This window comes from Cnephaeus nilssonii, assembly GCF_951640355.1.
Source record: "Cnephaeus nilssonii genome assembly, chromosome: 3".
NCBI lineage: Eukaryota > Metazoa > Chordata > Mammalia > Chiroptera > Vespertilionidae > Cnephaeus > Cnephaeus nilssonii.
The window spans coordinates 34,191,226-34,215,814 of record NC_137074.1 but is presented as its reverse complement, the minus strand read 5'-3'; the positions used below and the strand labels follow the sequence as shown (position 1 = coordinate 34,215,814).

The 24,589-nt window shown below is 35.6% G+C and overlaps 1 protein-coding gene across 2 annotated transcripts in view; it reads right to left on the bottom strand.

Annotated features, from left to right (window-relative positions):
- NAALADL2 (N-acetylated alpha-linked acidic dipeptidase like 2) overlaps nt 1–24,589 on the bottom strand; it is a 1,181,205-nt gene that overhangs the window by 1,049,690 nt on the left and 106,926 nt on the right. The window lies entirely within an intron of this gene.

The following is a 24,589-nucleotide window of genomic DNA, read 5'->3' as shown; positions in this document are numbered from 1 at the left end:
ACACTGAAATTATTAAAGTTTTTGCTTATTTGGCTCAGTGATCAATTCAAGTGGATACTGCAACCAAGAAACTCAAAGGAGTCTGAGACCCAGAGGGCGGCAATAGAATTAGGAAAGATCACCAACAGCAAAGATGTGTCATCGCAGTCCATGGCTAAGGTCATCCACACCCTCGAATTCCCAATTACTATGTGGATGCAACTATATGGATGATGAGGAAGGCTTCATTTGAAATACAGGGTTGGAGGAGCACTCTACAAATACCTTGGATCACCAGAGAGATGAATAAGTGGATCCTAGAAGCAAATTAAGCCTCGTATATTGCTGGAGGCAAAAGTGACAAAACTAAAGCTGTCCTGTTTCTGGCACATCATAAGAACAGAGTTCTTTGGAAACAAAATAATGCTGGGAAAAAGTAAAAGGCAGCAAGAAAAGAGAAAGACCAAGCATGAGGTGGATTGACTCCATAAAAGAAACCATGGGCATGAGTTCCAGCAGCTGAGCAGGGCTGGTGAGGACAGGACATTGTGAACATCACTCATTCATAGAATCACCAGGAACTGGAGCTGAGTCAATGTCACATAACACACATAAATATACGAAGAAATAGCTTAAAGGAATTCCTATCCATTTAAAGGAGAAAAAAATCATAATTATATTTCCCCATATGTTTGAAAATAATCAGGTATTAGTATTTCCAATGATCTGATGTTGCCTAAATATAGAATCCTTTTTTACTTTCTTTGAAATTCACTTCAACACATGTTCTCTGCATGTAGCTTTCACTAATGCACACACACTTAAATGTAGATATAGTTAGTAGAGACATGTCCCTTTCATGCTTATACCATTTGCACCAAGAGACTATAAATAATTATAAGTTGAGAAAAAAGCTATCAACCACTTCCCCATCTACAAAGTCAGTGTTCTGCTATTTAGGGACATATCTGCAGCCTAACTTAAAGTAAATAATTGCTAGAAAATCTGTTATGAGATAAATTATGCCATAGCCTATCATAGCTATCAACCTTGTACTCACTCTACTAAAACTGAGAGATCTACTACCTGTCGATGAGTGAAGGCACTCAGTCGAGCAATCCACAACTGGAGAGGATTAGCTTACAACTGCTGCCACTATCAGCAAAACAGCAAGGAGCAGGCAGTTCATTTTACAAAAACTTAATGGACTGTATGGCTCTCGCTGTTTAATACAAGCACTGTCAAGGCATCTAAGCAAAAAGTCTCAGCTGTCACCACTGACAAGCTGAGTAGAATTATTTGTCACAGTAGACTAGATAAGGCACCATTAGAATGGCACGTGGGTCTGCCACCATACGTCTCCATATTGAAGAAAGAACAACATGCTCATGGTTGCCACAGACATATAACAATGGCATGTCCTCAAAATATTTTTTTATCCCATAATAGATATGAGAATTTAACATTTCGCCTGTAGCATTTCGAAAGAGATAGTGGCACACAGTCTTGATCATTTCTTTGTAAGTATGTACATTTGCTTAACAATCCATATATTCATTTTATATTTATATAGAGAAATTATATATGCATATATACATACTGAGTCAACTTCTCTTTGGTTAACTTTTGCTATCCAAATCTAAGAGCTCTTAATTTTACTACTAAGAACATATATACAGGTTAATCCTGAAGACCTGACAAACACTAAAAATTGTTTAGCATGAACAAATTATATAGTCTCATTATTCTCCTTATTAGGACACTAAGAGTATATATCTTTGCCTAACTGATTAAAATATATAAAAATGTCACTTGAGAGAACTAATTAGGTTTCTGTTATGAAGAAATAACATAATTTCCTAGCTGAGTAAAAATTCACCATTTTCACTTAATCTTAAAAATATTTTCTGTGTATATAGCATATATGGGAGTGGGGTGGGGGGGCAATGGTAAGATATGTACACATATAATACCTTAATAAAAAAATGAAAAAAAAGTATGTTCTGTGTATATAATTTAGCACAACTCTAATGAAACAACAATTCCACTGAAATGTGGTTTTAGAGGGAGAAAATGAAAATAAAAGCCTCTAACTACTTAAAAATTGATGCAAAGAGTAAAAAAAAAAGGCACTTAAATCTAGTTTCACAAAATCAAAGTCTATGACTAGATCTCTTAAAATTAGAGACTTGTAATTAATGTCTAATTAAATATATTGCTAATCTCCTTTTAGTTTATTAGGATTTTTAATCTGAAAAATATTTACAAATGACCACCCATAAAATTAGATAAATAGCTAGTCAGGATAAAGTACAGACCATTACTTTTCACTTTTAGTCATTTATTCACTCCTCCAATGTATTTACTAAAAGCTAAGTGCTACATATTGAGCTATGGGGATTAATTTGAGTAATAAAAAGAGAGAGACATGCATGGTTTCCTCAAAGAGCTTATAATATGGAGGAGAAACATACACTTAAACAAATATAATATAGAAGAGAAAGTGATGTGCTATGAGAGGAAAGCTTAAATTGTTAAGACACCTCAAAGCAAAGAGAGATCAACTCTGTGCAGAAAATGAGAATTCCCAACCACAGCATTCATTGGGAACCTCTTATGAGTCCTAAAGTTAAAATAAGTGAGTGGATATCTCAGATTACAAAATCAGAACACATTAATTGCAATAATAATTATGATCCCAAAGATCTCTCCCAGTGAATCCCCTTTTGCCCATTTATTGAGAAATAGAAGATACACTGTAAAGAATTTTAAGCCAAGGAATGATAAGATCGTATTTGCATTTTAAATGGCTCTCTCTGAGGCAGTGTGGAGATGGAACTGACAGAGAACAAGACTGTATACAGAAAGGCTCATTAGAAGGTACAGAGAAGGGTTAACGAAACATGCCAGAGACAAGTATCCTTACAAGAGCCTGTTTACAAGGTTGGCCCTTAGCTGGCATCTGTGAATTTTGATTTCAGGATAGTTCCCGTCATTCTCTGGTAAGAATAACTAACTGTATAAACTACACAAACAGTAAAGTTTATACTGAACACCTGATTTCCTTCTGTGAGACTAGAATCTCGGTATGTGTTTAGGCAGAAGGTGTCTATGTGGTCAATCTCCAACAAAACCCCTGGGCACTAAGTCTCCAATGAGCTTCCCTCATGGTCAACATTTTACCCATGTTGTTACAACTCACTGCGGGAAGACTGACGCATGTCCAATGTGACTCCATTGGAAAAGGACTCTTGGAATCCTGTGTTTGGTTTCCTCCAGACTCCAGCCAATGTCTTCCACCTTTATTGATTTTGTTTGCTATCTTTTCACTGTAAAAAATCGTGGCCATCAATATACCTATATGTTGAGGTTGTGAATCCTTCTAGATAAACTTCGGACTTGAGGATGGTCTTGAGCACCCAGAAACAGAAAGCTTCATCTTCTCAGAGATGAAGGAGGTCTGAACTAATGCAATGGTAAAAGGGACAAGAATCTGATAAAAGCAGGAGCATTTAATCCAAACATATTTAGCTGCAAATTTCAGCTCCACCACTGACTAGCCATGGACAAGGCATGTTTTCCTTCAGAACATATATCGGTGTCTAGCACATAGTTGGATGTCCTAACCTGAAGCTAGCCATGAGATCTGTAAGAGACAAACATTTCTGCAGTCAGACATTATAAGATTTGAGCCCATGTAAAGATAGAAGTCCACCTAGAGAGAATGTCTTTAAGTGAGAAGAGTAAGCCCACATCTAAATCACAGATCATATTAACATTTAGGGGCAGGAAGTAAAAGAGGAACCCAAGATAGCATTAGAGCGGCTATTTTTGAAGTGTGGTTCCTAGACCAATAGGATCCGCATCACCTGGAAAATGGTTAGAAATGCTCATTTTTTATGCATCACCAAGACCTACAGAATAAGAGAACTTGGGCCCAGTCATCTGTGATTTAACAAACTTTCCAGATGGTTCTGAGACATGCTATCATTTCAGAACCACAGAAACAGTGGGTAGAAATCTGTTAAGTCAGAGTTGAGATAAACAGCTGAGTAGCTGAAGAGAACCAGGCCAGCAATGTGCATTGTAGTGGATGAGAAGACAGCTAAGGGATGAATTAGCCATGTCAATGGCAATAGAAAAGTCCAGTAAAACATGGAGACTGATGTTCCCATTGCATTTGGCAATGTGGCTTTACAAAGAATACTTTGACTATAGTGGTAGGGGCCAAAATCAAATGGCAGAGGGTGAAGAAAAAAGAATGGAAGGTAAGGAAATAAACAGAGAACCTACTTCTCTTTCAAAAATTTTAAGTGCAAAAGACCAGGATTGGATAGTAATCTGATGCAATCATGGTAGTGTTTGTTGTCGACATTGGTTTCATTGATGTTTAAGGTATGAGAAACTTGGTCACAGCAACAGAGAGAAAGAAGCTAAGAACACATAGAGGAAAGAAAATAGGTAACCAGTAGAGCAAAGTACAGAACACACACAAAAAAGAATATGTACACAGGTGAAGTGAAGAGAGGAATAATAGGAAGTGCTGGGGAGTTCAACTAAAGTATAAACCACTCTTTCAGAGTATAGCCATATTTTTTTCCAAACTGCATGATTTTTCCTTCCAGGTTGGGCAGATATAAAGCATAGATTGAATTGTAATAATTCCTGGCACCTAATACAGTAGAGAGTCAATAAATAACTCATAAAAAAATTTGTTAAGAAGGTAAATCTCATATTGTGTCCTGTAAAACAAAAAGTAAAATAAAATAATGAATAAATGATATAATAATTCATTCCACTTGAGAGAGAGAGAGAGAGAGAGAGAGAGAGAGAGAGAGAGAGAGAGAGAAGTGGGGGGAGGGGATAAGAAGGGAAGGAGTGGGAAAGCAAGGAGAGAAAAACTGATGGATGTGAGACTGGTGCTGAAACAGTTCCTTCCAGCTCAACACAGAACACATACCTCTCTTCTCAATGCTGCCTTTCTGGAGAACCTGTGGTTAAAAATTACCAGCAAGCCACTAGGAAGTGCTAAGAGGTACGTGTTCTACACACACACAACAAATGGAGACACATTTCAGCACATTAAATTCAAATCTTTAGCTAAATAATTGACCCTTGCAAGAAAAACATTACGCCATACTAGATCCTACAGGAAGAATTTAGACCTAACTCTCAGGGCTTATAAAAACTTATGTTTTGCAGAACAATGAGGCAAGGAATTAGCAGGTTAATGTTTACTTACTCTGGATTCCATCAGCAAAACTAAGAAAAGAGGAACTAACATCCATATTAGGCACCTATAAACTAGGTCTCATAAAGTATTTTTAGCACTGTTTAGTGGCACAGGGATTTATGAACTCCATAAGTTATTCCTATGTTTTTTATGCTTGCCTTATCAAAATCATCTTGATCTCTGGTTAATATCTATCATCTATCTATCTATCTATCTATCTATCTATCTATCTATCTATCTATCTATCTATCATCTATAGTCATGGCAGTTTTATTGTCAAGATTGGTTTCATTGATGTATATATGCTATGTCCCACTCCAGGGCTAGTAAATCAGAATCTCTAAAAAAAAAAAGGACATGGAAATTTATATGATCTACATAATTCTTAACAGCAGACAAATCTGGAAAATACTAACTACAGCAGATCACACTGTCTCCACAGGCCCTTCAAGAATAAAAACTTGGTACTAGATAGTAATATGTATTATAGTTCTTGGTAACATGGAATAGGAAAAGAAGGAGGAGGAAGAACGGCCCCTAAAAGTCAGAGAGAAGTTGCAGAGACTCAGGACCATTCTCAGCATTATCCTTTGGTCAATGATCAGGACCTTGCAAACACTCCCAACAATGCCCATGTAATAATTTCTATTTTACAGTGGAGGAAAAGGCTTGTGTGGAAATAAGAAATCATCGTAGGGTCTCATCAGGGGAAAATAGTAGACAGAATTTAAACAATTGGATTGTCCCATGTGCCAGTCACTTTTCCAGGTTGCCGTTCCATCCTTTGAAGATTACAGTTTTAGAAAACAAATTTCAATACTGGCAATGATTACGTCAAAGTATTGTATTTGACACAGATACTAAAACTAATCAAGTCTTTTTTCTCCCTTTAAGCTACACTCCAAAGTGGCTAAAGAAAAAATAATCCTGTCAGTCTTTTTAAAAATATATTTTTTTATTGATTTTAGAGAGAGGAAAGGAGAGAGAGAAAAACATCAATGATGAGAGAAAATCATTGATCGGCTGCCTCCTGCACTCCCCACACTGGGGATTGAGTCCACAACCCGGGCATGTGCCCTGACCAAGAAATGAACCATGACCTCCCGGTTCATAGATTGATACTCAACCACTGAGCCACACTGGTCGGGCTCCTGTCAGTCTTATTAATCATTTGTAATCACTTACCATCTTACTTGGTTAGTTGGAAGTAGAGGAGCTAATAGCTGGGAAAACTAAAATCTCTCTCTCTCTCTCTCTCTCTCTCTCTCTCTCACACACACACACACACACACACACACACTCACACACCATCTCACACACACAACAAATGGAGACACATTTCAGCACATTAAATTCAAATCTTTAGCTAAATAATTTACCCTTGCAAGAAAAACATTACGCCATACTAGATCCTACAGGAAGAATTTAGACCTAACTCTCAGGGCTTATGAAAACTATTATTTAGGGACATTGTTGTCCAGATAAATAATGGAAACAAGAATTTATCAGAAGCAAAGATCTCTATTGGTGAAGAGCCACATTAGAAAACTTTGTAGTTCTGCAATAACTTCTTATACATTCTCTAGATGAGATCAAGTAAATGTATTAACTTTAAATATCTGATTAATCACCTATAGCTGAAAAAGGCTCTAAGAGCAGATCCCCTGATAACAGAATTATGTAGATCATCCCTGGTCACTGGTCCAGATCCTTACCTAACTACTGATTCTAATTACCTTCTCCTAGATTGCTCCCTCAGGAAAGCCTAAAAATATAGCCTACTACCCTATCTTTAAAAAAGAAATATGCCATTTCAAAAGTAAAATGCCATTAGCCTATAAAACTCTAGGCCATATTTCTTCGTAATAAATTGCTAAATAACACCTGTCAATCAGGCAATTTATACTATGAAAATTTGAACATGACTCACTATTATACCTATTTTATGCTGAATATCACTTTTACTAGTAAAAAATAACTCAAGCGGGTATATCACTTATTTAATACTTAGGGCATTTCCTTAAGAATAGTATTAAAGCAACAGTACAATGTTTAAAAATCATTTCAGCTGAGAGAACAAAAATTTTGATAATTGTTGAGTAATGCACAGACTTATGTTAATGGTATATTATGGCCAAGAAAAACAAATTTAACCGCCCCCCAAAAAAAAAACAAAAACAAAAAACAAAAAAAACACCCACAACACCAAAACTCATACACCAACTAAACAAACAAAAAACTAGAGATGTGCTCTTTGAAGATGTCTGTATATTCTGCTCTAACATTGCATTCCAACATAAGAATTTGAAACTCATGACTATAAAAAGACTAAACTTTCTGAAAGAGGAAATAAGTACAAAATGTGTTCTACTATAGCAATCCTGAGATAATAACCAACATTTGTCTAAGGTGTGTGTGATGACGTGTGCCCTCGAATCTTATTCCATTTACTCATCTGAGCATCAGGTGCCCTGTAGAAAAGATGAGAGGAAGTTTTCATTTCCATGCTCTATCCATCAGGTTTGCTACCAACTTCAAATGGCAAGTTTTCTTTCACAATAGAGCCATCCTCTGAAACCACTATACTATGGCAGAGTAATACTGAATATTTATGGTAACACACTACCATAGAACCATGAATTAGGAAGTATTTTGTCGTCTGTTGTGATTTTACTTATCCTGGACTGTTTTTTTGTACTTGTCCAGCTAATCTAAATACAATTCCATATTCAACCTCCTACCTCTTAGGGACTTAAGAAATACATGCAGAGGGCTAGGTTGAAAAAGAATATAGTTGGTGGCCCTATTCTCAGAAGAACTCTGGAAGGCTGATGGTGTCTTGTCCATCTCAAGATTAACAAGAAAAGTTATTCTTGGGTATCTTTCACTTTGTCTATCCCCAGAGGCTCAGCCAATGTTCTTAGTCTATCAACTTCTTTCACAGCCTTCAGATAATGAATAATGTCTGTTGAATCAGGGGCTCCCTCTTGAAGAGATGTTAGGTCTCCTTTCTCCTCAGTCACAGCTGCTGTTGCTGTGCTTGTATTATTAGGAAGGGGAAATCTGTTCACCTCTCTGGATTCCGTACCAGCAGCAACTGTGGAGAAAGGAAACATGTGATACTAATGGAAACCTGTTTTTAAAGTTTTTTTCCTTGCATTTCACTAAAATGGCTATAGCTAGCATGTATATATTTCCTGCCATATAGTGTTAAATGTTTCCATGCATTATCTCAATTAATCCCTACTCCAAAACCAAAACAAAACAAAACTGAAGAACTAGGAAAACAGTCCTGTTACTATGTCCATTTTACACATAAAGTCATTAAGGTTTAGAGGAGTTATACAACTAATCCAAGGAAATAGTGGTGTTGAAGTATGGACCCAGAAGACTAAAACCCAAACCTAATAACTTAAAAAGTATGTTATCCTTACTGAAAGGGAAATACTTACTGCTCTCTTCATTTATGTAATTGTCCTTTTTGTTTTGTTGAAATTCAATAAGCCATACTCCTTTTTTTTAGTCCGTTTGTTTGTTTTTAATACTGAGATGGACACAATGAGTAACATATAAAACTTAATTCTCTTTAAAAATGACTTTTAAAACATTTGGATAGTTTATATTTATAATCAATTCATAATTTTATTTCAAATTTTAAAATCCAAGCAACAAAAGCAGTATATAGTAACCTTTTAAATCTTACCTATCAGACAGTTGCTAAATATTAAGTAATTTTAAATACCAGGTTTAAAGGTGGAGTTGTAAATATGTTGTAACTATGTACTCCAACATGGAACAAATAATGAGTTAATGACATTGTTTTATCACATTCAACATAAAACAAAAAAGATCAAGTTGGACTGATTATCAAGACAACCCTTTAAAAGAATTGCATATCTCCATGGAGAAAAGTCTATGGCTCTCATTAATTAATTGATTAAGAAGGATCCAAAGGGAGGAGTAGATAGAATCACTCTTGTAGACAGGAGGGAGCTTTAGGAAATAAGCCTAGTTTCCAAGAAAATTCCAAGAAAGAAATTTTGTTCTTCGTTTTTCTAATGCTACTCTTTGAGGTATAGTGGGAATATCTAGCACAAACCCCAAGTAACAAGATGTTTTGGGCCTTATCAACGAATGTAAACAGATACAAATAATGCCATAACTTCTATGTGAAAGAAATAAAGAGATTTTTTTATTTGTGGCATTTTCAAATCTATGTATATATAAAAGCCTAATGTTCAAAGTGTCCCCTTGGGAGTTTGACCCACCAGGAGTTCGATTGCTCACTATGATGTGTGCTGACCACCAGGGGGTGATGTGGAATTAAGAAAGGTCCTGGCTGGCAGCCAGCAGCCAGGGAAGGGAGACCCCGGCTGGCAGCCAGCAGCCGCTAGGAACTTTACCCTGCACAAATTTCATGCACTGGGCCTCTAGTATTTAAATAATTGCTTAGCTTCTAAAAAAATACCTAACAGTCAATACAAACAAATATTTAAAAACATCTTGGACCCTGATATTTAATAATCTAGTATTCTACTTGCTGCAGGTTTACCAAAGTGATTAACTTGGTAACAAAAATTTTCAAAACTGTTTTGATTTATTGATTGCTTTCTTATTGGCTTCCTACCTTTCTAATGTCTCATGTTGGTTTGAAATTCTCAAGTTATCCTCCTGAAATGACTTATGCCTCATTCAACTACATTTGCTCAAGATCTTTGCCTTTCATTCTCATTCACTGGTGTGAGAATTCCCTGAATGATAATTTGTCCGTGAATAACAAAAACCTTTGAAATCTGCATATCTTTAGCCAAAGAAACTTCTAGAAATTCATTATGGATGTGTGTACATAATTAGCTACAAAAATTAAAATCAGCCGAAACCGGTTTGGCTCAGTGGATAGAGCGTCGGCCTGCGGACTCAAGGGTCCCAGGTTCGATTCCTGTCAAGGGCATGTACCTTGGTTGCGGGCACATCCCCAGTAAGGGGTGTGCAAGAGGCAGCTGGTCGATGTTTCTCTCTCATCGATGTTTCTAACTCTCTAACCCTCTCTCTTCCTCTCTGTAAAAAATCAATAAAATATATTTTTTAAAAAATTAAAATCATTTCTAATGAATACTACCAGGGAGCTGAATAAATAAAATGCAATATGATCTATACAATAGAATACTACTAAAAAATTAACTTAGATGGACAGTGCTTGCCACAGTCAGTACTCAATAATTACTTAATCTATAGATAAATATTCAAGGAGATTTGCAATTGTTGACAAAGCTGCTCAACATTGGTGGCTTTATCCAATCTTTGTTAATTTTTTTTACACATTTAACAATATAGTTTGCACCTACAGAGTCCTTGTTATGTGTAAGGCACTATTCTAAATGCCTTACATATAGTAATGCATTTACTCTTCATAACATCCCAATGAGAGACAATACTATTATTATTCCCACTCTATAGGCTAAAAAATACACAAAACAAAACAGAAGCATAAGCAAAGTAAGTACCTTGCCCAAGGTCTTAGAGCTAAGTCAGTAACAAGACAAAGATTCAAAGCTAGTAAATCTAGCTCCAGAGTCTGTGCTCTTAACCAGAAAATATACTTGCCTCATATAATATTCTACTATATCTATTGAAAAGTCTGAATAATGTGAAAGTGGTTATTTCTGCTTATCAGATTATTATCATTATTTTTATAATAAATGTGAATCATTGTGTCATTCTTTTTTAAGTGAAAAAAAAATTTGATTGCAGAATGAGAATGAGCTAGAGATAAGAACACTGTGCGGTCTTATGACTGAGAACTGCTAACACAGCTGCAAGGTAGGAGTTCTGACATCCCAGGGCTCTACATCTTTAGATGTCTCTGAATTGACAAGGAATTTGGGCAATGACTCCTTCAGAATCTTGACATCTTATAGGGTAGAAGAGCAATATTGTCCTAATCCAACAATGTTGTTCTCTTGCTCTTGTCCATTCAAAGTCATGTTACTGGTGTCTATTTTCTTCTTTAAGACTAGCACAAAGTTTTTATGCTTCTGCCCTCTGCCTTTCACTGGCAGAAGATTGAAATCAATATTTTAGGATATTTCTATGATATAGTGAGCTCAGCTGATACTCTTAAAATATAGCCTCATGTAGTGCTTCTTGACCCTAGCTACTGTATTTTTTTTAAATTCCACAAGTGATTCTAATGCAGAGCCTGGGTTGAAAGCTTCTCCAGAATATATATTATAGCATTAACTTGTTAATCCATTTATGGTACTTTAGTATTAGCAAATGAAACTAACAGCCAATTTCAGAATATGTGTTATTATACATATTGTTATGTGTTCAAATAATAAAAAGCTTTGTATTTTCTCTTAGAATGAGAAAATAAATATGAATAATAAGAATGGGTTATTAAATATAAATCATTATATCCTATTAAAATGTAGAATTTTATTAAAGTGTAGGAGAGTAAGTATAAATGTAAAACTGAAAACCAGGAGAAAGGGATTTCTGAAGTTGACCAAGTTAGTGCATTTCCAGTGAATAATCTCAGACTCATTGACCAACTGAAACAGTTCTAAGTGAAATCATGTTGGCTTGATAAGTAATACAGCATTAATATGCACACAGTGATATCTAAGATTTAGTGACAATTCAAAAATGACCAACAACATAAATAGCAGCAAGAAAAAATACCTGAGAATGGTGCAAATAAAAATTAATCATATTCTTCCACAGAATACTTAACCATCATGCAGGATGCAAATTTGAACTTAAAGGTATGCTAGAGTAGTTGACCATCACATTTTGAACCAGTAAAGATAAAAACAAAAATATATTTTAAGTACCAATAACAGAACTTAAAAGTAATTTTAAGAGTAAATTTGTAGGAAGTTAACTATACACAAAATATTTAAAACACACAGACACAATATCCTCACGTATTTGTTCTTCATCCTATTCCCAGCTCTACTAGGTGTGCGTGCGTGTGTGTGTGTGCACGTGTGTGTGTGTGTGTGTGTGTGTGTGTGTGTGTGTTGTGTACTTTCTTTCACTTAGGCGTTAGTTTGGGGTTAAAGTAAAATTGTCTTGGTTGCCTTTTTCTTGAACATATCCTTCATTTGCATATGTAGCCTGGTGTTCCAACTACTTCACCAGATGTTCTTTCTCAGAGAGTACAAAAATGGAAGTCTTATTGATCTATTAACTCTTTGGGGATGACCTCATTCAATACCATGGTTTTAAATACCACCTATATGCAGAAAATATCAAACTTTTTGACACTAGCCCTGGACTCTCCCAGAAAACCCTGACACATCTGTGTTCATGGCAGCTATATCTGTATATCTAATAGGCTTCTCAGCTCACTAGTAGAACTCATGAACCCTTCTCCCACAATGCAATGTATTCTTCTACAAGTTGTCTTCTCAGCAAATGGAACCCAGATATTACAAACAAAAATGTAAATGATACAGTTGATTCCTTGATGTCCTCTATCTCCCAAATGTAACCTATTGTTAAATCCAGAACTCATCTACCTTTCTACCTCTTCACTGTTATCACTCAAAATTTTCCAAGCCCTATTTCCACTACACTAGATGTTTGCAACTGTCTTCTGATTTACACTTCCTCTTCAAATAATATATTATTGAAACAGCAACTAGTGAGATCTTTTTAAAATGCAAATCAGACCATGCCACTCGCCTGTTTAAAACCCTCCTATAATTTCCACTTTCAGATAGAATAAAAATCCAAGTACGTAAGTCTGACCTACAGCTCTACACAATCCTGCTCCTGCCAAACCTCCTCTTATTCTATTCTGCCCTTATTCACTATGGTCTTCTCCCAGTGACCTTCTTACCATTTCACAAACAGCCAAAATCAATTTCCAAGTCTGTGTCTCCACACTCTTCCTGGCGACCTTCATATAATATTGCAGGGCTGAAGGGGTGGGGGAAGAGGAGGAGGATAGTGCTTCTTTCTCATTCCGAATGTTTCTGAACAGGTGAAGTGACCTCCACTACTATGACGCGTTTTGCCTTTCATCAGCCCTTTTCTCTCTTCTGGATGTTAAGTTTCAGAAGAATAGCTGGACATGCTCTGCTTCACTCTGCCTTCCTTCCCCTGGACAGCGCTCCTGCTCACCCAGCACATGAGCTCTCTCTGTAGAGCACAGGGAATGTGCTGTAGGTAAAGCCTTCCTACCTGAAGAAATTGTCAGGTTCTAGGCTTGTGAGTCTGGCAAACTTGGCTGTCACAGTATGCTATCTCCTTCAATCTGGCCCCCATTAGAAAAATGTGCTATTTCCATATTTAATTCTATTTTATTTTCAATTTGTTCAGAAACCAGCATAAAAAGTGGTGTCTTAATCCATTCAGGCTGCTACAACAAAATAGCAGATACTAGCTGGCTTATAAGCAACAGAAATGTACTTATCACAGTTTTTTTGAGGCCACAAGTCCAAGGTCATGGTGCCAGTACAGTAAGGTGAGGGCCCTCTTCCAGGTCACAGATTTCCCATTCTATCTCACATGGTGGAAGGGGCTAGGAACTATGTGGGATCTCTTTTATAAGAGCACTAATCCCAATCATGAGGGCTCCACTGTGACCTAATCACCTCACAAAGGCCTTACCTCCTAAAAGCATGACATTGGGAATTAGTATAGACCATAGCAGAGGTGTGTTTTTTTAATTGGGGTCACCCATAGAGACTTCACGATACCATTGGATCCTTCATGTATGTTTTAGATAACCATACATGTCACCTCTTCAGAGAGGCTCTTCTTGATGACTTAATCTACAGAATCTTTCATGTTGCTGATTATCATAACACTCCCATTTTCATGCCCTGCATATCACTCATTATTATGTTACTTTTCTATTATTGTTGTTTCTATATCCCACCTCCTATTATGATTCATGAAAGTATGGACTTTGCTCTCTTTCCTGTTTACCGTAGCATCCCTGGTCCTGAGAAGAGTGCCTGGAATATTGTAGGCTCTCAGTAAATATTTGATGAATGAATGAATGAATTCCCATTTGCCAACCTGCACTGACTAGTATAGTTTTGCAGTGAAACACAGACTATCTCAAGAGATGCAGACCTCGCTACGACTATAGGTCCCCTATCCTCACAGATTTTTCTCTCTCATTCTAGGTCCACTAATCCTAAATAATCACAGATAATGTAATATATGCCTTATAGATATTGTTTTCATTGGGGATCAGCATAGGCAGTAGGCCTCCAAAGATTATCTCACTTGCTCAGACTTTGCTAAGATCAGAGGTGAGAAGCTGCCATTACCCTCGGGCACAAATAAATTAAGAAACACAGATGACACATGCATGATCTTAAATTGCATACCTTTTAAAAGTAACCAAAAACTAGGCAGTCAGGAAAGCACCATCGATTTATGTGTCATACTAATTACTGTGTCCAGGAAAGTACTCAAATTTGTTTATTTTCAAAAAATTGTATATAGTTAACCTTCAGAAAACTTAGATAGGAATAAGAATAATCAGGTCCCTGTTCAATTATACTGTTCCAAACTATAATAATAAAATTACTTATGGCAAATAAAGACTTTGATCATTTTTGGTTTTTAATTATATTAATGGCTTCATCATGCCTTTTCTTATAACGTGAGTCTAATTAAATACTTAATTTAAGGAAAACATTTAAAAAATATAAACAGATGAGAATGGTAAAATGCTGATGCTGTTTTCCTGAAACTAGAGTGATCTAACATACTCTCTGACAAAATATAACTGATATTCCTCTTGAGCATATCTTTAAACTTTCAAATTTCCAGCCTTCAAAATGAAAGAAGATAACTAAGAACACAGGTCAACTACTGTATATGGGTTCAATTACTATTTTAAAATGCAAACTATTTAACAAAAACACAAATAAATTCAAAATAGAACCCAAACCATAATATATCCACTGACTGAGCCATATACTACAGATTCACACACACACACACACACACACACACACACACACAATAATGAAATCAAAATGTCTTCTTGGATAAGTGAAATTTGTAAGAATTTGGCAAGATTGTGTATTTACCAGATAGCTGAGTGAAGGAAAGAATAGATTCACATTCCTCTTGCTGTAACTTCAATAAATAAATGATTTAAACAGTTCCATGAAACCTCCAAGCAATACCAAATTCTTAAATTTTATTTTATGTCTTAGACTGTAAGAATCCTGCTGACAGTAATTATGCCTAATATCTTAGTTGATAAAAGACAATCACCTCATTAAATTATGCTCCTTTAAAATAATAACAAATCAATGAACAAAAAAGTATGACAGAATAAATAGGTTTAAGCTTACTTATGGGAAATATAAAACATTGTGCTGCTCATTAATTTTGAAGGTGGAAGTCAGAAACAATAGATGTGGTCCTTGTGATGAGTCCCTCAGATTCAAAGATCTAAAACATTTGGAAAATCATTCCCTTTTCTGTGATATGGCATTATTTTTTTTCTTTCAGACTACATTCATTTCAACCTTTAAAACTAAGTTCTAACATTCAAGTAAAGAAAGATATAAATCCTTACTTTTTCAAGTACTATGTGGATTATAGACAAAAGCTTTAAAAGAGAGGAAAAGAAAAAAATATAATAGCATCCAACCTCAATGTGTGCCCAAGAGGCTGAGACATTATCATAATGCCTCTATTATAGCAATTGCTGAAATTAAATGCCTGCAGATTTGACCCTAAGGAGTATAATGCAGTGTTTGCTGTAAGGAAACACTTACTGTAAATGCTCAACCTTGAATAGATCCTATATTAATACAAGTCTACAATAGATATTTTGACACTGTCACTATATATTTAATAAATAAGCCACATTGAATCATACCATGTTACTTTTTTGGTTATCTGATATATCTTGCTTTCTCCTTGCAAGTGTATATTACTTTCCAGTATCTGTATTAAGATTATACATATACTATATGAATAAAAGAATGGCCTGGTACTTTGGTGAGTAATCGAGATTTGAAAAACTTAATAGAAAAAATTGTTCATGGAGCATGTTCAAAAGTATACACAGTTAACTGTTTGAGAGATTATATAAAACTCAGAATGAAATTATATAATTGGCAGCACTTAACATATTATAGATTTGAGCTGAACTTTGCCATCACTTTGCACTAGTGTTATCTCAGCTGCTTGCTATTTAATAAACTTGAATTAAGTGATTATGTTTCATTTACAGGTGACAATGAAAAAAGTTGTAAATATGCCTTTACTTGCATTTGCAGAACAACCACAATGGACAATGTGTCTACCTTGCAGTTTAAATTAGATTTGAATTGTTAGCTAAATAGACCTAGATGTTTCCTGTTTCATTCTTCAAATATCAGATTTAGAAACCTAAAATTAATGTTTTCAAAAGTAGTCAAATAAGAACTGAAGTGTTAGAAACAAATGGTAAGTGGTCTCACATAATTGTCATATAAATTGAAGATAGAATTTTAAAAAGAAAGCAGAAATGGCTTTAGTCCTATTATCCAATGAGAATATTTTATTCCCTGAGGTTGTTTGTATATTCTATTAAATGTAGTCATAGATTTTGATTTGTTTTGTTTTTTATACTACATTAACTTCACTTTCTGATAATATAGCTTGAAATTTTTTCTTAAAATTGAAGCAAATATGTTTACATTTTGCACATTCAGATATTTCATAGTCAGCTAGTCTAGTACTGTAATTCATGATGTTGATTTCAATACTAGTTGTCTCTACTTCCATGCCCCCCATTTACTCTGTAGTCTATTGGTATACTTTCCTTCCTCATCATGTCACCAAAACTATCCTCTTAAAGATCACAAATGGCAACCTAAGTATTAAAGCCAATAGGTTATATTTTATACAACTCATTAGCCTATTTTACTCTTTCTCACTTGGTACTTTTAATAAATCCTATTGAGTCTACCATCCTACTATCTTTAAAAACATATCCTTCTCAGTCATAATATACTTAATCATGCTACAAAAACAACTTTCAAATCACCATGGCTTAACACAATGGATATTTGTGGCTTGCACCCTGCTTCTATTGTGAGTTGTAGTTTGCACCCTGCTTCTATTGTGGTTGCAGGAGACTCTGTTCATAGTAGTCACTCAAAGAACATGGTGTATCCATGATGCTTAGTGCTGCCTATCATTGGAGCAAAAGGAAAGAGAGCTCTAGAAATTTTGCATCAGCTTTTAAGGCTTAAGTACAGAGATGAAAAGCATCACAATTTATTAGCCAGATTGTGTAACTGGAAAAAAAGATAAAGAAGACATTAAAGATAATTTTACATGGCATTTTCTTAATCCTGGTTGATTAATCCAAGGACAATTAGATGAGTGAAACAAACCAGGAAAAAGATGGAAAGAGAAGATCAACAGATCTTAGTAATTATAATAGAAGTCAAAACATATTATTTTATTGTACTGTATGTTGTTAAGTCAAAAAATATATAAGAAAAACAAAAAACTAATTTAATCAAATCTAAAAGACTAAAGAATAATATTTTATCTAAATATGAAAATGTTACAGAGGGAACAATAGTGAAGTGTTCCCTTTCCTGTCAATCTCAGATTTAAGAAAATGAATTTGCTCTCTCAGAGTTAAAACTAGTAAAATCCAGACATAATGATGAAATTAGCATTGAGGAATCTATTCTAATCATAGAGGAATATGCAAATTGTCTAGGATGCCATCACAATAACAGTAATGACCAAACAGCAGGCTGCGTGGGGCGACCAGGCTGGCAGGGGGGTTAGTGAGGGACAACCAAATGACTGAACAGCAGGCTGTATGGGGTGACCAGGCCGGCAGGGGGGGGGGCAGTTGGGGGCAACCAGGCTGGCAGGGGGGGCAGTTGGGGGCAACCAGGCCAGCAGAGGGGGAGTAAGGGGCAACCAGGCTGGCAGGGGGTAGAAAGTTAGGGACGACCAGGACAGCAGAGGGGGGCAGTTGGGGGTGACCAGGCTGGCGGGGGGGCAGTTGGTGGTGACCAGACCAGCAGGGGGGGCAGTAAGGGGTGACCAGGCCACCGGGGGGGCAGTTAGGGGTGACCAGGCCAGCAGAGGGGGGAAGTTGGGGACAACCAGGCTGCTGGCAGGGGCAGTTAGGGGTGATCAGTCTGGCAGGCAGAGGCAGTTACAGGTGATCAGCTGGCAGGGGGGGCAGTTAGGGGTTATCAGGCAAGCAGGCAGGTAAGCAGTTAGGAGCCAGCAGTCCCGGATTGTGAGAAGGATGTCCGACTGACGGTGTAGGCCCGATCCCCTGATGGGTCCTGAATTGGAGAGGGTGCAGGCTGGGCTGAGGGTCCCCCCCCCATGCACAAATTTCATGCACCGGGCCTTTAGTTTAGAAATAAAGAAAAATGAACAAGACACTTAGATACATCAACCTGATTTCAATTTAGAAAGCAGAAATCTTCTATTGGCCCTTGTTTGAAGAAAACTAAGTGTGAACATAAAAATGTAGAGTCAGCTGCTCTACAGCATGAAGGTGAGAAGTTCAAAGACTCAGAGGTAAGAATGTATATCAAACATTGTCTAATGAAAATAAAAGTAAGTCCTTAGAAAAAATATATTTATGTTTCTGAAGAGGTCTGTTCAGTATGATTCTTCAAGGCCTTATTCAGTCTGTATGAAATACCCATATCCTTAAAACTTTCTGCCAAAGAATTTAAAGAGAAGCAAATGCCTCTATAATATATGAAAAAGCCTTCAAGCTCACTTAGAGAAATTCAGTTGAAATCGACACTAATATATTGTTTTCATATCCACCGATTGGAAAAAATATAAAATTTGACAATATACTTTAATGGTTTTGCAAGAGGGAAAATTAAATTCCATGTATTATTTGGAATAGTATAAATTGAAACAACCACATAGAGACAGTAAGATGACTTTTTTTTCAAAAATGTAACATACTGTGGCCCAGCAATCCTCTTGGAATTTATGTTACTGATATAATTGACATGTGCTAAATTATATGTAAACTGCAATAAAGTTTGTAATAGCAAAAGTTAGAAACAACCCAAATGCCCAGTTAGAGATACTGATCAAATTAACTATTAGATGTAGATACATATGGATAGATATATGTGTATGTGTATGTGTATGTGTATGTTTAAACAGTACATACAAATCAATGGAACAGAACAGATAGCTCAGAAATAAACCCACACATACATTGCCCATTATCTTATGATAAAGGATCCAACAATATATAATTGGGAAAGGAAATATCTTCAACAATGATACTAGGGAAATAGAGAGCCACCTGCAAGAGAATGAAACTGAACCAATATCTTACACCATATAAAACAACTAACTAGAAATGAATTAAAGACTTGAATGTAAGACCAAAGCCATAAAAGTTCTAGAAGAACATATAGGCAATAAGCTCCTTCACATAGGTCTTGACAATGATTTTTTTTAAATACCAAAAGCAAAGGCAACAAAAGCAAAATTAACAAGTGGGACTACATCATATTAAAACATTTTTGTACAACAAAGGAAACCATCAGCAAAATTAAAAAGTAACCTACTGAATGGAAAAATATATTTGCAAATTATATTTCTGAAAATAAGTTAATAGCTGAAATATATGAATAACTCATAGAACTCAATAGCAAAAAATAAGCAATCCTATTTAAACATATACAGAGGATTTGAACAAACATTTTTTTTTCAAAGAAGACATACAGATGGCCATCAGGTTCATTAAAAAATGTTCAACATCACTAATCATCAATAAAATGCAAATCAAAGGCAATGAGATATCAGCTCACACTTGTTAGACTATCTAGTATCAAAAATAAAAGAAATAACAAGTATCAGCAAGGGTGTGGGGGAAAAGGAATCCTTGTTGGATTGACTGGAATGTAAATTGGTGAAGCCACTATAGAAAACAGTATGGCATTTTCTCAAAAAATTCAAAATAGAACTACCAGGTGGTCTGGGTATTCACTGAAAGAAAATAAGAATACTAACTCAAAAATATGTATGTACCCTCATGTTCACTGCAGCATTACTTTCAATTGCCAAGATATAAAAACAATGTAAGTGTCCATCAACAGATGAGTAGATAAATAAGATGTGGTATATATCTGCAATGGAATTTTATTCAACATGAAAAGAATAAAATCTTGCCATTTGTCATAAAAAGGATGGACAATGGCATTATGCTAAGAAAAATAAGTCAGAGAGAGAAAGACAAATAATATATCATCTCATTTATATGTGTAGAATCAAAACAAAACAAGCTCATAGATAGAGAACAGATGGTGATTGCCAGAGGCAGGAGGTGGACGGTGGGAAAAAAATGGGTGAAGGGAATCAAAATGTACCAACTTCATGAGGATGCATGAGGACACCCCTGGCTGGTGTGACTCAGTTGATTGAGCGTCATCCTTTGCACCAAAAGGTTGCTGGTCCAATTCTTGGTCAAGGCACATGCCTGGGTTGCAGGTTCCAACACCAGTAGGGGGCAAGCAGGAGGCAGCTGCTCTCACATGGATGCTTCTCTTTCTCTCTCCCTCTCCCTTTCTCTGACTCTGAAAATCAATAAAAATATTTTTTCAATGAACCAACTTCTGGTTATGAAATAAATAAGTTGTGGGAATGTAATGTACAACATGATGAATATAGTAAATAATACTATATCCCATATTTGAACATTGCTAATGGAATGAATCTTTAAAGTTCTTATCACCAGGAAAAAAATTACAACTACATATAGTGATGGGTGTTAACTAGAATTATTGTGGTGATCATTTTGCAATATATACAAATATCAAATCATTATTCTGTATACCCAAAACATATAATGTTTATAAATTATACCTCAAGAAAAAAGAAACTTTATAATTGATAATATGAAAATATTTTCAAGATTTATTGTTAAAAGGAAAATACAAGAAATAGTCTCTAGTATGTAACCTTTTGTATATAAATATGGAAAAGATTATGCATTTGCATTTTTCTGTATTTACACAAAGAAAAAAATGGTGAAAATCAAATAGATATTGACCCTAATGTCCATGACTGACATAGAGACTTCACAGATCATGATCAGAAACTGATCAGATTGGTGCTCTCTTGTAAATGACCTGCTCATTAACAGGAGAAGTTATTAATTTCATCCCCGTAAAGTCTCTGCCTGGAAGAGCGCCACATTTGTGAGCAGTGTTAATGTCTGACAAACAAGATGTTGGAAAACAACTGTGCTTCATTTCAGAGCCAGGGAAAATCACATTCATTTAGTGGGCAGCTGTCATCTGGGTGATACCAAAAACTGCACATAAGAAATGATGCCTAGAAATTATTCCCCCTGAATTTCAGAGATGAGGGAAAAATCAAGGAGCAGAAAAAACGTGCAAAGACAAACAGAAGGAAATATAGGAATCAATGAAAGAAAGAACATTTTTGCCTTAACTGGTTTGGCTCAGTGGATAGAGCGTCAGCCTGTGAACTGAAGGGTCCCAGATTCGATTCCGGTCAAGGGCATGTACCTTGGTTGTGGGCACATCCCCAGTAGGGGGTGTGCAGGAGGCAGCTGATCGATGTTTCTAACTCTCTATCCCTCTCCCTTCCTCTCTGTAAAAAAATCAATAAAATATATTTTTTTAAAAAAGAAAGAACATTTTTCTTCTCTACTGTAAGGAATATATTGCTAGACCCGTTACAAAACATTGGTTAGCTGATCACTTAGAATTCATCATCTTTAAGAGGAAAGGTGGTGAAAACTGTTGCATACTCAACATCTGTGGGGAAGCATTGGACTTGGTTGGAAAGTCTGTAAGGAGGATTCTATGAAAGGTTTGGGGCCTCTAGGGGGACCTTACTGAAAGTGGCATCCCCTGCCTTGACTTTTCCAAACAAGTCCGAGCCCCCGGGTGTTTTATTGGAATCTCTATGCTTAATCTTTAGACCCGACCTTGTAGAAGCATGTGCTTTCTCAAGGATACTTATTCTGCTGATTGTATCTAGAGGTTAATTTTAGTTCAAGTTGTTGCTACAATAAAAGCCTAAGGAGGCAGGTGAATGGGGCTGTCTGGTTCCTTTAGCCAGGCAGTCCCTTAGCCCTCTCTTTCACAGAAACGTGTGCCAGGGTAATCAATCATCTGTCTGTCACTCAGGGTCTGCTGGTCAGGCCCGGCAAACATCTGTTTTGGTGTTAGTTGGTATATAATACTTTTTAAAACATAAAACTACAAATGTTAAATGCATGATAAATGAGGTAAAAGGAGGGAAGGCCTATTAATCGGTGAATGCAAATCCCTAGGGACAAACGTGTGATTGAGAAAGGACAGAGACAAAGACTGTAATTAACTGGACGATTATTGGACAGAGAGATTAATTTAGCACTGGTAAATGTTTCATGTCACCTTGCATGGTCCCTAGCACATAACTTAATAAATGTGCTTAATAACACGCTTAATAAATGTGTTCGGTTGCAGGCACAGAGAAGTGTTTTAATTATTTATGTTTGCTTTAGAAGCACCATTTTTTTAATCTTCAGTTGCCTTGCATTCATAAGCGTTCATAATAGACTACAAATACAGGTCAGTAAGTACTATAAACTATCGTGCAAAAATATATATATAAAGTGGGAGGACTATTATTGCATTCGTTTAGCTTTGGAAACTATTAAGTATCAGTTAGTGGAAGAGAAAAGGTAGAAATAAATGACCCATAATAATTATCAAGAAAAGCCTTGAATTCTAACACATGAGATGTTTAGATAAGAGCAATGTGGAAAACAGACATTTCATAAGTATTCTCCCCCTCTTATCTCCTGGCTTTGATGCATGAGGACACCCCCATGATCTACCAACATGGAAAAGGGCCAGAAAACTGCTCAAACGATCTGGTCCCCCACAGTGGGGGAACGGCTGGTATCTTCTCCCCCACCTAAGCAATCAACTGAATAGGCTGCCTTCTCCATATACTAGTATAACTCAACATAAAAAATATGTGACCATGTAAAGTCCAAATAAGTTCTAGTTTTTCCTAAAATGACTAATACTTATACCCTTAAAAATATGTCCCATTGTTTTTGCTTGTTTTGTTTAAGTACTCTTCCTTTAGTATCTTAAAATATATCCAGTTCACCTAGTATAAACGAATTGCTTAAATATCTCTCTCTCTCTCTCTCTCTCTCTCTCTCTCTCTCTCTCTCTCTCTCTCTCTCTCTCTCTCTCATTCTGTGTGTGATTGTAAATCTAAGAAAACAGATATATAGGAAAGAAGGAAAAACAGTCAACAGATTTTTAAAAGCCTGAATTTCCATAATAGGCCTGCATTCCTTCTAAAGAGCATTGTGGTAAAAGGGAGAAAAGCTAAGAAAATTGGGTTTTTGGGAATTCTAATAAAAGATGAAGTTAAATAAAAATGAGGAAATTTATATCACTTCAAAAATTCACTTTTCATTTTAGTAAATTTCCTATTATAATTGGCAAATTAATAGTGTTAAAAATAATAAAATTGTTTAGTATCTTTACTGGTAGAAGAAATTATATAAATTTTCAACATATCAAGCAGGAAAATTATCTTTTCCATCCGAAGTCCATGCTAAGTTCATATAAGATTCACTTATTATACTTCTTACATTTAACTGAACAAACATGTGCCTTAAGATTTGACCCTCAGCTGTATTAGCATATTTTTACTATCACTCCTTCACCACTAAAATAGCATTTGATCTAGCTCATTTACCCACCTATGCTGAACAGTAGAGGATAAAAATTATAGAATATAACTTTATTTTTTACTTATATCAAATACCCAAAGCCATACACTCCATATTTATGATCATCACAATTCCCACAAAAAGTCACTTAATCATAGATTTTCCAAAGAGAATGAGCAATTACCACCAAAAAATAATTTCTTATGAATAATTTGGGTATTAAAATGTATTCTCAAACATAAAAAAGATAATAAGTCCTTTCTTATTACTCCAAATTACAAGAGGTTATAATTTTTTATCTATCTTTGTCTACTTTATTTTGCTGTGCTATTACTCATTGTCTCAATTTCCAAATATCTATTCATGATATAAAAAGAAATGTGATGTAGAGGTGGAGATGAAAACCACCTATTATTTGGTGATTGTGGTAGTCACTATTCTAAAGCCTTCTTAACTATGAACACTCTTTCCCTCAGATCTCTAAAATGGGAGCAAAAGAGTCAACTAACATACAAACAAAAAATATCCCCAAAACACAAAAATGGTAATAAATAAGAAGCATTATAATTTGTTGTACTTTTCTATATGTAGTTGTTACCTATTATACGTCCAGCTAAATAGTGCTATCAAGATCAATACATAATTAAATTTTGATTCTTGATTTTTCA